Raw genomic sequence first — 8,031 nt, 5'->3', positions numbered from 1 at the left:
AGGAAAAAGTAATGAATAAACTATTGACAAAGTCAAACAATATAATACTGTGATGTGTTTGAAAAAGATAAATTAGATCTCTTGATATTACCAAAAATTTATCTTAAAAGTATAATGTTGAGAAACAAGAGGTGCAGAATGATATTTACAGAAAAAAAATTTATGCAAATAATGAGGAAGTCACCATCCCCAAATAGTATATATTGATTAATGATCACACAAACACACATATTTGTGCCATGCACATATGTGTATACATGTATGTATGTATCTGTGTGTGTGTGTGTGTGTATCTACAAAGACAGTATTTATATAGATAGGTGGATGGATGGTTAGACAGATAGATGGGTAGATAGATAGATAGTAGATAGATAGATAGATAGATTACTAGAAAACTAGATTACTGGGTTCTCAATTATTAGCATTTGTTGTAGGGATGAAGGACTAACAATAAGGAATGGAAATGTGATACTGGGGATATTAAAGAAGACTTGTCTTCATTTGTAAGCTTTATATTTTTAAAATATGACTGGCAAATCTGATAAAATATTAGCAATACTAATCAAATGTTAGGAAAATGCATAATCTTTATATTATTCTTTATACAAATTGTATATTCTTTATATTTATGTAAAGAATAATATAAATATTTTCACAGCAACAATGATATGGAAACAACCTACATGTCTGTCTATGTATGAATGGATAAAAAATGTGTTAAACCTATATATTATTATGTGATATATACATATTATTTGTGACAACATAGATGAAACTGGAGGGCATTATGTTAAGTGAATTAAATCAGACAGTAAAAGATAACATATCACTTATATAAAGAATTTAAAAAGAGCTCATAGAACAGAGAGTAGAATGGTGGATACCAGGAATTAGGGGTAGGGAAAATCAGGAAATGTCAGTCAGAAGATACAAACTTCAAGCTGTAAGATGAATGAGTTCTGGAGAGCTAACGTGCAGCATGGTCATTATAGTTAACAATAGTGTAGTATATATTTGAAAGTTGTTGAGGCACCAGGGTGGCTCAGTCGGTTGAATATCCAACTTTAGCACAGGTCATGATTTCATGGTTTGTGGGTTCAGGCCCCACATCGAGCTCCCTGCTGTCAGCCTGTCAGTGCAGACCCCACTTCAGATCCTCTGTCCCTCTCTCTCTGCCCCCCTGCCTTGCGCTTTCCCAAAAATAAATGAATATTAAAAAATAAAGTTGTTAAAGGAATTTTAAATGTTCTTACACACACACACACACACACACACACACACACACAGAAATGGTAATTATATGAGGTAATGGAGGTGTTCACTTACCCTACTGTGGTAATCACTTTACAATATAAAAGTGTATCAAATTATCACACTGTTCACCCTCTACTTATTCAATGTTATAGGACAGGTATAGCTCAAAAACCTGGGAAAAAACCACAAATACAAATGGCCAAAATTATGAATGGACATTAATCCAACTCTGCAATGTCCTCCCCCAATGTTCTACCAGCTCACGCTAGTGCTTAAAAACCCTCCTGCCTTTTGTGCCAGAGACGTTATGTTCAATCTCCTCTATTGCAATATTTTTTACCCCTATTGAAAATTTTTTGAATAAACTCCTTGCCTGTTTAATTAACCCTATTGATGTAATTTTTCTTTTGCACTTTCCATTTCATGGAAGTGGAGCTGAAGTTTAGGATGATTAAAAGTTTACTGGAACTCCCATAGCTGGTAAATGATGCCCAGGTATTGAGTCCTGAGCCTGAGGGACTAGCAGTTGAGTTAGAGGTTGGCAGAGGTTTTTATTTTAGGAGAGTCAGAGGGTATATTTACTTGATGAAGATGACAGCCCTTAGTCTTTTGATTGTTCCCGGGCACTGGATGTCATCAGTACCCACACCTTGATGCCCACCAGAGATTACTCTCTCTCTCAAACTGACAACATGAATTGTTACTAAAAATCCTAAATTTCCAATAATTAGGAGTAAGAAGAACCCTAGAGTTTGGAATGGGGCTTAAACTTTGAATAATAAAAGTAGGAGTCTAGGAATTGGGCTGAAAACACTCAGGGCTAAAAAGATTATAGTACCTTTGATCAAGAGCCCAGAATTTAGGAACAGAGACTTGATTTGTGCATCAATTGTGTTCTGGTACCAATTACACATTTATATTACTTAGCACATAGTAAGCACTCAAAAATATATAGATTAAAAGGCTCTGGTGCCTATGTTAGTAGTCTGTATAAGAAAGGTCTTGATTCTTGTAATTACAGCTTCTCTTTGGTTTAAAGTGCTTGTTTGAAGAAGCATGTTTTACTATGGAATCTATTGTTTCAGATGGAAGGTTTACTTGGCGTTGCTTGCACAGTAATGAGTTTGCTTAAACAACACTGCATGACAGCCATCCTTTGGGACCCACAAGAAAATAAGCCTCTTATGAGTCAATCCCAGCAATGAAAAAATTTACAATAAAATTGGCTTCCGCTTTGTGTGCAGTTTACATCCACTTGTACAAGGTGAACTGATACAGGATATCAGCATGGGTTCTCACCAGGGAGGTTCTCCTGAGACTTGTAAAATAAATGATCATTTCTGTCAAGCCCCGGTGCTGTCTTTTTTCATTTTGTGCTGAAGCTCTACGGTGACATAACAATGTTTTCTTATGCAAATTTTAAGTATTGGCTTTGTATTGTACTGATTTATTCCTCTACAGATAATAAATTTTACAGAAATACAGGCTTGGGTGAAACTTCCTCAGTGATCTCTTTCCATTTGGGCAAGTATAAATCTCTCCTTCCAGTCTTGCTCAGGGATACACAAGATGAAGCAGCAAGAGACAAATAGCATGCTGTTCAATCTGAAAAAAAAGCGGGGGGGGGGGGCATTTGAATTAATCACCATCTTACCTTTTAAATGGAGCCAAACTCTGGAAAGAGTTGCACTGAGTTTTCTGGCACATTATTATGACCACTGCCTGGTTCGTGTGCCAGTTAACTCCTGAATGTTCTAGTGGAGTGGAGCTTAGTGAGTTGGGAGAACCAAACAGCTTATACAGCATTGCCTTTTTTTTCCTCTCTAATTATTTCTGAATTTGGGAAGCTAACCCTTGAGAATAAAATGAGAGGTGGAAACAAACCCTTTCTACTGACTCACTCCATTCCATATTGGCTTTGAATTAGGTTTGTGATAGACTTAAGTGACTTGTGTGGGAGGGAAGCAAATTTGTTTTCACAGAAGTGACTGATTTCCCAGGTGGATTATAGTCTTATTTAAAAACACACTTAATAAATACCCACCTAATGACTTTTCCAAATAACAATAACAAGTAAATAAAATAACAGCTGAGCTAGCTTAGTAAAAGTTTGAGTTTTTGTTTATTCTTGATCCGTGAAGGTCAAAGAAACTCCTGCCTAGCTGTGCTTGCGCTATAGGTACGTGGGTAAGTTAATGTGTTTACGATCACTGTTCGGTTTATCAACTGCATGACTCATTAGACTCTAGCGGGAAATGAGAGATCTCTTATCCCCAAGAAATGGCTTGTCCCATCTTGCCTTTCACTTTTTTGTTTTCCAGATCCTAGGTTTTAAAATAAAAGTTTGCACTCCTCAAAGTTCAGCATCTTCTCTTCTATATCTAATTTGCTGTGGATAAAACAGGAGGCAGATGGTGGCTGATCATGATATTAATATGGCACATTGCAAATTCCTTTTATATATGTGAATGGCTAAATTCATTAGAGTACCTTTTAATAATATGAGAGTTATTTTAATGTCAGGATACCTCTAATAAAAAATATATGAAAAGTCTATTATATTTTGAGATGCATGAAGATGCTGGCTGGCACATACCGAAGCCGTGTCTGATTTGGCAAACATAGTCATAATCACTTAACACATGTGAAATATGAATAGTTGGGGTATGTAGATAAGAGAAAGACATATTACTGAAACACCTTTAAAACAATAAAACTTTCATTAATTCTGAATAGTATACTTGTATGTATGTTTTCATGACATAGAATTAAAATAAATTGTGAGTGTTAACACCAGAAGCCAGAATCCCTTCTGAATAACTGCTTCATGCTGCCTCATATTTTATGTAGATTGTGTTTTTGCTAGAATTGCCATTGCTAGACTACATTAAACTTTAATGCACTTAGAGAAGAATTGGATTATAAAAATTACTGTTAATATTCTCATGTCTATGTAAAAAATTAAGAAACTTATTTGAACATTTTAAAAAGAGACATTGAGAGGAGGAGAAAGATGAATTATAGTAGAGGAGAAAATGATTTTTTAGTATAAATATAGTGTTATTTGATGGTAAGTCTTAAGATTAAGCAAATCCTTCACACTCAGATTCACAAGAGGATGCACATTCTAGGGTTACTCTCTCTTTCTCTTTAAAGGGAGCTCAGGTGCCAGGTAATCTCTTTAAGTTAGAATTTTCTTCAGAAATGAGTTGTCTAATACTTGTAGAAATTTTCTGGCAAAATCAAATAATTATTAATATTATACAACAATATCTTATATATTGCAGATGTATAATATAATTATAATATAATAATATGTTATAAAGTTATAAAGTTTTTACATAGATTTCAGTTAGTTAACACACACATTATTATTATAATAACACTATAATAATATTAGTTTCAGGTGTACAGAATAATGATCCCACACTTCCATACAGCAGCCAGGGCTCATCACGACAAGCGCCCTCCGTAATCCCCATCACACATTTAACCAGTTTCCCACCCACCTTCCCTCTGGTAACCATCAGCTTATTCCCTATAGTTAAGGATCTATTTCTTGTTTTGCCTCTCTTCCTCTCTTCCTTTCCCTTTGCTCATTTGTTTTGTTTCTTAAATTCCACATACGAATGAAATAATATGGTCTATATCTTTCTCTGACTGACTTATTTTGCTTAGCATAATATTCTCGAGCTCCATCCACATCTTTGCAAATGGCAATATTTCATCATTTTTATGGCTGAGTAATATTCCTTTGTGTGTGTGTGCAGATATCTATCTATCTATCTATCTATCTATCTATCTATCTATCTATCTATTCTTCTTTATCCATTCATCAGTTGATGGAGACCTGGGCTGTTTCCATAATTTGGCTATTGTGGATAATGCTGCTATAAACATCGGGGTGCATGTATGCCCTTGATTTAGCAATTTTATAATCTTTGGGTAAATACCTAGTAGTGCAATTGAAGGATAATAGGGTAGTTCTACTTTTAATTGTTTGAGGAAACTTCATACTGTTTTCTGTAGTGGCTGCACCAGTTGGCATTGCAAGAGGGTTACCCTTTCTCCACGTCCTTGCTAATACCTGTTGTGTCTTGTGTTGATTTTAACCATTCTTTCATGTGTGAAGTGATATCTCATTGTAGTTTTGATTTGTATTTCTCTGATGGATCAGTAATATTGAGTATCTTTTCATGTGCCTATTGGCTATTTGTATGTCTTTTTGGGAAAAATGTCTATTCATGTCATCTGCACACTTTTTAATAGGAGTATTCATTTGCTGTGGTGGTGGTGGTGGTGGTGGTGATGTTGAGTTGTATCAATTTTCCTTTAGCAGATGTCATTTTCAAATATCTTCTCCTATTCTGTGGGTTGCCTTTTGGTTTCTGGATTGTTTTCTTTGCTGTGCAGTAACTTTTTTATTAGGATGTAATCCCAATAGTTTATTTTTGCTTTTTTATTTTTCCTCTTCTCTCAGGAGACATATGCTATGGCCGAAGTCGGAGAGAACCTGTGTTCTTCTTTAGAATTTTTATGATTTCCGGTTTCATAATTAGGCCTTTTATCTATTTTGAATTTATTTTTGTGTTTGTTTTAAGAAAGTTGTCCAGGTTCATTCTTTCGCATGTAGCTGTCTAGTTTTCCCAACACCATTTGTTGAAGATAATGTCTTATCTTCATATTACTGCAGAATACTGCATATTCTTTCCTGCTTTGTCAAAGATTAATGACCATATAGTTTTGAATTCATTTCTGGGTTTTCTATTCTATTAATGTATGTCTGTTTTTGTGCCAGTACCATATTGTTTTGATCAGTAGAGCTTTGTAATACACCTTGAAGTCTGGAATTGTGATACTCCCAGCTTTGTTTTTCTTTTATTTTTTTAAAAAGTTTATTTGTATATTTTTGAAAGAGAGAGAAAGAGACAGTGCAAAAGTGGGGGAGGGGTCTAGAGAGAGGGAGAGAGGCTCTGCACGGCACAAGCAGGCTCCGCACTGTCAGGGAAAACCCTGACACGGATCTTGAACTCACAGACTGTGAGATCATGACCTGAGCCAAAACCAGGACTTGGACGATTAATCAACTGAGCCACCCAGGAGCCCCAGCTTTGTTTTTCTTTTTAAAGTTGGCTTTAGTATTCGGGGTCTTGTGTGGTTCCATATAAGTTTTAGGATTATTTTTTCTAACTTTGCAAAAATGCCATTGGTATTTTGTAGAGATTGTATTCAGTGTGTAGATTGGGTAATATAGATATTTGAACATTATTTATTCTTCAAGTCTATGAGCTCAGAATGTCTTCCCATTTCTTCATGTCATTTTCAACTTCTTTCACTGGTGTTTTAGAGTTTTTAGAATACAAGTCTTTCATCTCTCTGGTTAGGTTTATTTCTAGATACCTCATGGTTTTGGGTGCAATTGTAAACAGGATTGATTCCTTAATTTCTCTGTCTGCTGCCTCAGTATTGGTGTATAGAAATGCACCCCAGATTTCTGTATGTTGATTTTGTATCTTGTGTCTTTACTGAATTTGTTTATCCATTTTAGAGGTGTTTTTGTGGAGTATTTCAGGTTCTCTATATAGATTATCATGTCATCTTCAAAAAGTGAAAGTTTAACTTCTTCCTTGATGATCTGGATATCTTTTACTTCTTTTTGTTGTCTAATAGCTGTGGCTAGGACTTGCAGTACTATGATAAACGGCAGCGCTGAGAGATCCCAGTCTTGTTTGAGACCATAGAGGAAAAGCTCTCAGGATTTCCCCATTGAGAATATTACCTTTCATATATGGCTTTTATTATGTTACGGTGTGCTCCCTCTAATCGTAATTTTCTGAGGGTTTTTTTAAATCATGAATGGATATTGTATTTTGTCAAATGCTTTTTCTGCATCTATTGAGATGATCATAGGGTTCTTATTCTATCTTTTATTAATATGGTATATCACATTGATTGACTTGCAAATATTGAACCATCCTTGCCAAGCAAAATAAATCTCACTTGATCTTGGTGAATATTTTTTTAATGTATTGTTGGATTCAGTTTGCTAATACTTAGTTGAGGATTTTTGCATCTATGTTCATCAGGAATATTGGCCTTTATTCTCTTTTATGGTTATGGTTTCAGGGTAATGTTGACCTCATAGAATGAAATTGTAAGTTTATGTCCTTTTCTATATTTGGAATAATTAGATTAGAATATGTATTACCTCTTCTTTAAATGTTTGATAGAATATACCTGTGAAGCCATCTGACCCTGGGGTTTTGTTTGTTGAGAGTTTTTTTGATTACTGATTGAATTTCTTTGCTGGTTATTGTTCTGTTAAAGTTTTCTGTTTCTTCCTTTTTCTGTTTTGGTGGTTTATATTTTTAGAAATTTATCCATTTCCTCCAGATTGTCAAATTTGTTGGCATATAGTATTTCATAATATTCTCTTATAATTGTATTTCTTTGATATTTGTTATTTCTTCTCTGTCACTAGCAATTGTATTTGTTTGGGTCCTTTCTCTTTTCTTTTTAAAGTCTGGCTACAGGTTTATCAATTTTATCAATTTTTTCAAAGAACCGGCTCCTGATTTTATCAATATGCTGTATTATGTTTGTTTGTTTTTTTAGTTTCTATATCATTTATTGGGCTCTAATTTCTATTCTTTCCTTCTGCTGGCTTTCAGCTTAATTTTTTGTTCTTTTCCTACCTCTGTTAGATTTAAGACTAAGTGGTTTATTTGAGATTTTTTTGCTTGGTTATATTGCCATATGCCTCCCATGACTGCTTTT

Source organism: Suricata suricatta, chromosome 7, assembly GCF_006229205.1.
Source record: "Suricata suricatta isolate VVHF042 chromosome 7, meerkat_22Aug2017_6uvM2_HiC, whole genome shotgun sequence".
Classification (NCBI taxonomy): Eukaryota; Metazoa; Chordata; class Mammalia; order Carnivora; family Herpestidae; genus Suricata; species Suricata suricatta.
Note: the sequence above shows the minus strand (reverse complement) of the source record.